The sequence below is a fragment of the Uranotaenia lowii genome, chromosome 2 (assembly GCF_029784155.1).
Source record: "Uranotaenia lowii strain MFRU-FL chromosome 2, ASM2978415v1, whole genome shotgun sequence".
NCBI lineage: Eukaryota > Metazoa > Arthropoda > Insecta > Diptera > Culicidae > Uranotaenia > Uranotaenia lowii.
The window spans coordinates 23825079-23835211 of record NC_073692.1 but is presented as its reverse complement, the minus strand read 5'-3'; positions in this window follow the sequence as shown (position 1 = coordinate 23835211).

The window sequence follows — 10133 nt, the reverse complement described above, 5'->3', positions numbered from 1 at the left end:
GTCAATTTTGTCATTTTTGTCATTTTTGTCATTTTTGTCATTTTTGTCATTTTTGTCATTTTTGTCATTTTTGTCATTTTTGTCATTTTTGTCATTTTTATCATTTTTGTCATTTTTGTCATTTTTGTCATTTTTGTCATTTTTGTCATTTTTGTCATTTTTTGTCTTTTTGTCATTTTTGTCATTTTTGTCATTTTTGTCATTTTTGTCATTTTTGTCATTTTTGTCATTTTTGTCATTTTTGTCATTTTTGTCATTTTTGGTCATTTTTGTCAATTTTGTCAATTTTGTCAATTTTGTCAATTTTGTCAATTTTTTTCAATTTTTCATTTTTGTCATTTTTGTCAATTTTGTCGTTTTTGTCATTTTTTGTCATTTTTGTCATTTTTGTCATTTTTGTCATTTTTGTCATTTTTGTCATTTTTGTCATTTTTGTCATTTTTGTCATTTTTGTCATTTTTGTCATTTTTGTCATTTTTGTCATTTTTGTCATTTTTTGTCATTTTTGTCATTTTGTCATTTTTGTCATTTTTGTCATTTTTGTCATTTTTGTCATTTTTGTCATTTTTGTCATTTTTGTCATTTTTGTCATTTTTGTCATTTTTGTCATTTTTGTCATTTTTGTCATTTTTTGTCATTTTTGTCATTTTTGTCATTTTTGTCATTTTTGTCATTTTTGTCATTTTTGTCATTTTTGTCATTTTTGTCATTTTTGTCATTTTTGTCATTTTTGTCATTTTTGTCATTTTTGTCATTTTTGTCATTTTTGTCATTTTTGTTCATTTTTGTCATTTTTGTCATTTTGTCATTTTTGTCATTTTTGTCATTTTTGTCATTTTTGTCATTTTTGTTCATTTTTGTCATTTTGTCATTTTTGTCATTTTTGTCATTTTTGTCATTTTTGTCATTTTTGTCATTTTGTCATTTTGTCATTTTTGTCATTTTTGTCATTTTTGTCATTTTTGTCATTTTTGTCATTTTTGTCATTTTTTGTCATTTTTGTCATTTTTGTCATTTTTGTCATTTTTGTCATTTTTGATCATTTTGTCATTTTTGTCATTTTGTCATTTTTGTCCTTTTTTGTCATTTTTGTCATTTTTGTCATTTTTGTCATTTTTTGTCATTTTTGTCATTTTTGTAATTTTTGTCATTTTTGTCATTTTTGTCATTTTTGTCATTTTGTCATTTTGTCATTTTTGTCATTTTTTGTCATTTTTGTCCATTTTTGCCATTTTTGTCCATTTTTGTCAATTTTGTCAATTTTGTCAATTTTGTCAATTTTGTCAATTTTGTCAATTTTGTCAATTTGTCAATTTTGTCAATTTTGTCAATTTTGTCAATTTTGTCAATTTTGTCAATTTTGTCAATTTTGTCAATTTTGTCAATTTTGTCAATTTTGTCAATTTTGTCATTTTGTCAATTTTGTCAATTTGTCAATTTTGTCAATTTTGTCAATTTTGTCAATTTTGTCAATTTTGTCAATTTTGTCAATTTTGTCAATTTTGTCAATTTTTGTCTATTTTGTTCAATTTTGTTTATTTTGTCAATTTTGTCAATTTTGTCAATTTTGTCAATTTTGTCAATTTTGTCAATTTAGTCAATTTAGTCAATTTTGTCAATTTTGTCAATTTTGTCAATTTTGTCAATTTTGTCAATTTTGTCAATTTGTCAATTTTGTCAATTTTGTCAATTTTGTCAATTTTGTCAATTTTGTCAATTTTGTCAATTTTGTCAATTTTGTCAATTTTGTCAATTTTGTCAATTTGTCAATTTGTCAATTTTGTCAATTTGTCAATTTTGTCAATTTTGTCAATTTTGTCAATTTTGTCAATTTTGTCAATTTGTCAATTTTGTCAATTTTGTCAATTTGTCAATTTTGTCAATTTTGTCAATTTTGTCAATTTTGTCAATTTTGTCAATTTTGTCAATTTTGTCAATTTTGTCAATTTTGTCAATTTTGTCAATTTTGTCAATTTTGTCAATTTTGTCAGTTTTGTCAATTTTGTCAATTTTGTCAATTTTGTCAATTTTGTCAATTTTGTCAATTTTGTCAATTTTGTCAATTTTGTCAATTTTGTCAATTTGTCAATTTTGTCAATTTTGTCAATTTGTCAATTTTTATCAATTTTGTCAATTTTGACAATTTTGTCAATTTTGACAATTTTGTCAATTTTGACAATTATGTTAATTTTTTAAATATTGTCAATTTTGTCAATTTTGTCAATTTGGCCAATTTTGTCAATTTGTCAATTTTACAATTTTGTCAATTTTGTCAATTTTGTCAATTTTTCAATTTTATTTTTTCAATTCGGCAATTTTTCAATATTTTCTATTGTCAATTTAGCTTATTTTGTTGTTTTTTTTTTTATAATTTTTTTTTCGATTGTGTGATTTTTGTGAATTTTGTTAATTTTTTTCAATTTTGCCCATTTTTTACAACTTTTGGGTTGGCATGAATATCAGACCATAGTTTCTCCAGAGTTACATTAATTCGTGTTTTTGGCCAAACATTCAATTGCAGCTAGTCTGAAAGTTTAATCAGCCAATTATATTATAATTGAGCTTGTATTTGCTCTGAAGGAAGTAAGAAATTCTGTATGCTGAATCAGAGCTCTAAAAACATTTTCCTTGTTCTTCCCCAGTTGTCCCCGTTTCCCTATTCACTTCATTTCCCGGCACTTAAGTTCTTTGGCAATGAAATTATTTTTAACCTGAATTAACATCATCTCGTATGTTATAGTTCAATGTAGGCCAAAATTCACTCTTTAAAAGTCGTTCGGGATTTTTTTTCCTTTTAATCCAACCGTGACCATGAGCCATTTCTCAGAACCCAAACAATGGTTCAGTCGAGCAAAAATGGACAGACGCCACATGCAGCTAGCAGTTTTCCTACACCGAACCTGCCCAAAGCCAGACGATGGAATGGGGGGATGTGCAGGTAAACTTTTGGTTTGTTTCCATGTATAACTTAGATGTATGCTCCTCGGAATGCTGTGTTTTGTTCCTTCCACCAAGCGAACTCGTAAAGGAAATCACATTTTGGAAATGGGAAAATAAAAGTTTATCTTACGGGACTTTAGACTTGAGGCTCCTTCAGCTTGTTTAGTTCAAATCTAGGATTGATCCAGGAAATTCGAATTAGAACTGTTTTGACAAGTATTATCTTTAGCTAACTTGTGTATGCATTTCAGGTTATGTTAAACGTAGGATAATTTGAAACTTAAAACATTGCTGAGAACGAGTTAGTTCTGTACCTGTTTAGTTTGCCAAATCTGAGCAAATCTTCCTGAACGAATAACATTTTGTCAAAAAACGTTTGTTTTAGGCATGTTTTAGGTTCGCTTTATGTTGATTAATGTTGAAGAAAAGGCTTAACTTTACTGTCCGTACACATTTACCCAAAAAAAAAAGTTCAAAATCTGCATCGAAACAACAGTTCTCTTATCATAAGTCTCGATTAAACGGCCATCGTCGTTCATTGGTGGACCGATTGGAAAGCGCTTCAACATCATTTATAATCTTAATCCTCTTTCCACCGAGTCCGAGTGTGTGTGTATTTAGTTTTATTTTCCTACCGTGTTGTTTGCTTCCCATCCGGCCATCTTCTTCTCCAGTAAACCAAAACCTGCGCGGGTTAAAACCTACTTGTTGTTGGGTTCACAACCGAATTGCGACTTATTTAGAGGATCGACGACTAAGCGTTATTTATTGGTGATTAGAATCAGTCGATCGATAAAAAAAACCGACGAAGGAGAGGAAGTTCGCGACCGGCAGCAGCAGCAGCTTTGGAAACAAGAAAAAAAAACCCACATGGAGAGTCCTGTGATTTCACTTTGATAAATAGAAGCAAAGAAGCAGAATGCGCGGATTAATGCTGCTGGTTGTGCATAAATTCAATGATTAAAATTTCGCATGGGAAAGGAATTAAGCTTAGGAATTATTTTCAAGCCGCACAATGCATGTTCTTGGTTTAGACTTAGCTACGAAGAATTTATTTATGAAATGAAATCCGGGCTGAATTTAAGAAATAAAATTTATGATCTCATAACGGAAAGTTACCGTTAATTTTAAACAGATTTTTGTTATATTTCAAATCTCGATAAAATACAGTCAATTGCTAAATTGAGCGTAAACTTCTAGAACAAAGATCTCAGCAACACAATACTAAAAGACACTTTCTTAAAATTGATCGTTTATTGGAAAAAAAATTGAAATTTTGTGTTAAAGTCATATAAAATGCTTCAAGCTTGCTACCAACTACATGTTTACTTTAAAACATTGCGGACCAAAACCGAATAGGGAAGAGGCGGGCTAAATGCGGATATCATTTGCTCCCATATTCCAATATTTAAGAGTTTTTGAAAAACTTTATACTCATAAGCGGACACCTGTTTTATATAAATGTTAGAGCATTTAGTTGTTTACATCTGTTAAAATCTTATACAGTTTTTAACAAAATGATTTCATAAAAAAGTAGTTGAAATCAAGGTCGTGCGAAAGGGGGGCGGGGTTTAGGGGTTTAACAAGGTTGAAACTATCAACTAAAGACCACGAGTATTTTCAACTTCCGCGAAAAAAGTTATAGTGAACATGAAGCAAACATAAAATCGTTTTGCGAGCTTGTAATATAGCTCAGTTGGCAAGTCAGTTGCCAACAGTTGATATAAAATCGCGAATATCACAAAAATGGTTTAAAACGACTTTAATCAAGACAAAAAAATCGTTTTGCAGGATTTACAATTTTTTTAAATGATTACAACCTTTTTTTTCAAACTTTCTTCAATAATGTCAGTAAAACAAGCAATGATGGTTTTCAACTTTTTTTAAGACTGGTAGAATTTTAATTTTTTGAAAAAATTTTTATACATAATCATAAAAATATTATTCCTTTATTGAATAAGTATAAAACACAAATTAGGATCAGTTTTTTTTCATGTAAATTTTTTTGTTAGCTCATCCGTTTTCACTGATTGATTAGCGCTCAAAACTCAATTCAATTGAATTTAAAACTTATAAAGATCATATCACCAAAACTAGAGGTGTCAGACAAAATCTGACAAAAAATTAGAGCTCAGGACGCTAAAATCTATTTTTTTAAATCAAAGTCTCCAAAAGCTGTTTCTTTGAGTAATCAATTCAATTCTTTAAATATTTTTTCAAAATGTCAAAGATCTTTTTACTGAAAAGATTCCTTCTGAATTGTTAAAAAAAACTTATCCTTTTCATTATCAAACATAAGGTCAACATCAGGTCAAACTTTTTGAATTTTTTGTAATGTTGGGTATAAATAACTTTGTCTTTGGTTTTTCAATCCTCAATTTCTATGTTTTGAAAAATAATCTTCTTGGAAGTCTGTAAATCTAATTTTTTGATGAGAAAATATAATTTCTACATTTTGTACTATCCAGGGACACAATATTCCAAAAAATTAAGTTCTTAAAATTTTTGGCTCAAAAATTAACGTTGTTTCACTGTTTATTATTTCAAAACATCTCTCTTCAATCGATCATAATTTTTTCTAATAAATATGACAAGTTTTAAAAATTATTCGAAGTAGCATGTTCCATGTGTAAAGTCAAGAAAATTAATACAATGCTTCGTGCTTTTAATATTAATTTACAAAACTAGGAATTCCTTGTTTTTACATTGCCAGACTGGACTGCCCAGCAAACAGAAATCGCATTAAAATGATAACTCAAATCACTTAAAACGTTACTGCGAATCGTAATTCCATCTAACGCAAGAAAAAGGTCGTAAAAATCGTCACTCGAAGTCGGTTTAAATGGTTTAAATCGGTGTAGTGATAAAAAGTCCGCCATATTTGCAGATTTTGAAGACGATTTTCGTTCCTTTGCTTTCTCCGCGTTGGCCAAGTGAGAGAACAGCTATGTTGTTCTCTCTGCGACCAGCAGTGCAACCCAGATTGTTAAAAATCAGATGGTTGTATTGCAAGAATTGCCCAATGACAGAGGCAGCAAATAATGTCGCTGCAACGGTTCGCATGCATTGAGAGAAAAAAACTGGCGCTCTTTTGCATTCTTTCAGTATGTATGAATATGGGTGTCCTATACCGTCCAAATCGTATAATTTTATCGCTTTAGCCAGAAGTTGAAAGTATGTCTGTATATTGCCTCCACTTTGGTAGGTAAATGCTGTTTTTCCGAGTTTCATTCGATCATTCCATAATGTATATAAGACGTATAACAAAGTTGTAGAGAAATATACCTACCAAAATGTTTGCTGGGTGCTTAAAATTTATTTTCTAGCAAATTCATTGTTCATAGAATAGAATAGAGATCATCATTTGAATAATTTATCAATGACTTACCGGAAATCGCATTGATTAAAACATTGATTCTGATGGATTTTTAATCGTATCAGTAAAACTTATAATTTTCTGTCTATGTGTGACCGTCATATCTACATGAGTTAGAAAACGGTTCTGTTTATAAATTTTATTTGAATTAATTTTTTAAGGTTTTTAATGGCTATCAGTCTTAGATTTGTTATTTTTGTGCTATTTTCGTGTATAATTTTTGCCATTCTTATCATTCGATCATTTTTTGTCATTTTTGTCATTTTTGTCATTTTTGTCATTTTTGTCATTTTTGTCATTATTTGTCATTTTTGTCATTTTTGTCATTTTTGTCATTTTTGTCATTTTTGTCATTTTTGTCATTTTTGTCATTTTTTGTCATTTTTGTCATTTTTGTCATTTTGTCATTTTTGTCATTTTTGTCATTTTTGTCATTTTGTCATTTTTGTCATTTTTGTCATTTTTGTCATTTTTGTCATTTTTGTCATTTTTGTCATTTTTGTCATTTTTGTCATTTTGTCATTTTTGTCATTTTTGTCATTTTTGTCATTTTTGTCATTTTTGTCATTTTTGTCATTTTTGTCATTTTTGTCATTTTTGTCATTTTTGTCATTTTTGTCATATTGTCATTTTTGTCATTTTTGTCATTTTGTCATTTTTGTCATTTTTGTCATTTTTGTCATTTTTGTCATTTTTGTCATTTTGTCATTTTTGTCATTTTTGTCATTTTTGTCATTTTTGTCATTTTTGTCATTTTTGTCATTTTTTGTCATTTTTGTCATTTTTTGTCATTTTGTCATTTTTGTGTCATTTTTGTCATTTTTGTCATTTTGTCATTTTTGTCATTTTTGTCATTTTTGTCATTTTTGTCATTTTTGTCATTTTTGTCATTTTGTCATTTTTGTCATTTTTGTCATTTTTGTCATTTTTGTCATTTTTGTCATTTTTGTCATTTTTGTCATTTTTGTCATTTTTGTCATTTTTGTCATTTTTGTCTTTTTTGTCATTTTTTGTCATTTTTGTCATTTTTGTCATTTTTGTCATTTTTGTCATTTTTGTCCATTTTTGTCATTTTTGTCATTTTTGTCATTTTTGTCATTTTTGTCATTTTTGTCATTTTTGTCTTTTTGTCATTTTTGTCATTTTTGTCATTTTTGTCTTTTTTGTCATTTTTGTCATTTTTGTCATTTTTGTCATTTTTGTCATTTTTGTCATTTTTGTCATTTTTGTCATTTTTTGTCATTTTTGTCATTTTTGTCATTTTTGTCATTTTTGTCATTTTTGTCAATTTTTGTCATTTTTTGTCATTTTTGTCATTTTTTGTCATTTTTGTCATTTTTGTCATTTTTGTCATTTTGTCATTTTTGTCATTTTTGTCATTTTTGTCATTTTTGTCATTTTTGTCATTTTTTGTCATTTTTGTCATTTTTGTCATTTTTGTCATTTTTGTCATTTTTGTCATTTTTGTCATTTTTGTCATTTTGTCATTTTTGTCATTTTTTGTCATTTTTGTCATTTTTGTCATTTTGTCATTTTGTTCATTTTTGTCATTTTTTGTCATTTTTGTCATTTTTGTCATTTTTGTCATTTTTGTCATTTTTGTCATTTTTGTCATTTTTGTCATTTTGTCATTTTGTCAGTATTTTGTCATTTTTGTCATTTTTGTCATTTTTGTCATTTTTGTCATTTTTGTCATTTTTGTCATTTTTGTCATTTTTGTCATTTTTGTCATTTTTGTCATTTTTGTCATTTTTGTCATTTTTGTCATTTTTGTCATGTTTTTGTCATTTTTGTCATTTTTTGTCCATTTTTGTCATTTATGTCATTTTTTGTCATTTTTGTCATTTTTGTTCATTTTTGTCATTTTTGTCATTTTTGTCATTTTTGTCATTTTTGTCATTTTGTCATTTTGTCATTTTTGTCATTTTTGTCATTTTTGTCATTTTTGTCATTTTTGTCATTTTTGTCATTTTGTCATTTTTGTCATTTTTGTCATTTTTGTCATTTTTGTCATTTTTTGTCATTTTTGTCATTTTTGTCATTTTTGTCATTTTTGTCATTTTTGTCATTTTTGTCATTTTGTCATTTTTGTCATTTTTGTCCATTTTGTCATTTTTGTCATTTTGGTCATTTTTATTGTCATTTTTGTCATTTTGTCATTTTTGTCATTTTTTGTCATTTTTGTCATTTTTGTCATTTTTGTCATTTTTGTCATTTTTGTCATTTTGTCATTTTTGTCATTTTTGTCATTTTTGTCATTTGTGTCATTTTTTGTCATTTTTGTCATTTTTGTCATTTTTGTCATTTTTGTCATTTTTGTCATTTTTTGTCATTTTTGTCATTTTTGTCATTTTGTCATTTTTGTCATTTTTGTCATTTTTGTCATTTTTGTCATTTTTGTCATTTTTGTCATTTTTGTCATTTTTTTCATTTTTGTCATTTTTGTCATTTTTGTCATTTTTGTCATTTTTGTCATTTTTCATTTTTGTCATTTTTGTCATTTTTGTCATTTTTGTCATTTTTGTCATTTTTGTCATTTTTTGTCATTTTTGTCATTTTTGTCATTTTTGTCATTTTTGTCATTTTTGTCATTTTTGTCATTTTTGTCATTTTTGTCATTTTTTGTCATTTTTGTCATTTTTGTCATTTTTTGTCATTTTTGTCATTTTTGTCATTTTTGTCATTTTGTCATTTTTGTCATTTTTTGTCATTTTTGTCATTTTTGTCATTTTGTCATTTTTTGTCATTTTTGTCATTTTTTGTCCATTTTTGTCATTTTTGTCATTTTTGTCATTTTTTGTCATTTTTGTCATTTTTGTCATTTTTGTCATTTTTTGTCATTTTTGTCATTTTTGTCATTTTTGTCATTTTTGTCATTTTTGTCATTTTTGTCATTTTTGTCATTTTTGTCATTTTGTCATTTTTGTCATTTTTGTCATTTTTGTCATTTTTGTCATTTTTGTCATTTTTGTCATTTTTGTCATTTTTGTCATTTTTGTCATTTCATTGTCCATTTTTTGTCCATTTTTGTCATTTTTGTCATTTTTGTCATTTTTGTCATTTTTGTCATTTTTGTCATTTTTGTCATTCTTTGTCATTTTTTGTCATTTTTGTCATTTTTGTCATTTTTGTCATTTTTGTCATTTTTGTCATTTTTGTCATTTTTGTCATTTTTGTCATTTTTGTCATTTTTGTCATTTTTGTCATTTTTGTCATTTTTGTCATTTTTGTCATTTTTTGTCATTTTTGTCATTTCATTTTTGTCATTTTTGTCATTTTTGTCATTTTTGTCATTTTTGTCATTTTTGTCATTTTTGTCATTTTTGTCATTTTGTCATTTTTGTCATTTTTGTCATTTTTGTCATTTTTTGTCATTTTTGTCATTTTTTGTCATTTTTTGTCATTTTTGTCATTTTTGTCATTTTTGTCATTTTTTGTCATTTTTGTCATTTTTGTCATTTTGTCATTTTTGTCATTTTTGTCATTTTTGTCATTTTTGTCATTATTTGTCATTTTTGTCATTTTGTCATTTTTGTCATTTTTGTCATTTTTGTCATTTTTGTCATTTTTGTCATTTTTGTCATTTTTGTCATTTTTGTCATTTTTGTCATTTTTGTCATTTTTGTCATTTTTGTCATTTTTTGTCATTTTTGTCATTTTTGTCATTTTTGTCATTTTGTCATTTTTGTCATTTTTGTCATTTTTGTCATTTTTGTCATTTTGTCATTTTTGTCATTTTTGTCATTTTTGTCATTTTTGTCATTTTCATTTGTCATTTTTGTCATTTCATTTGTTCATTTTTGTCATTTTGTCATTT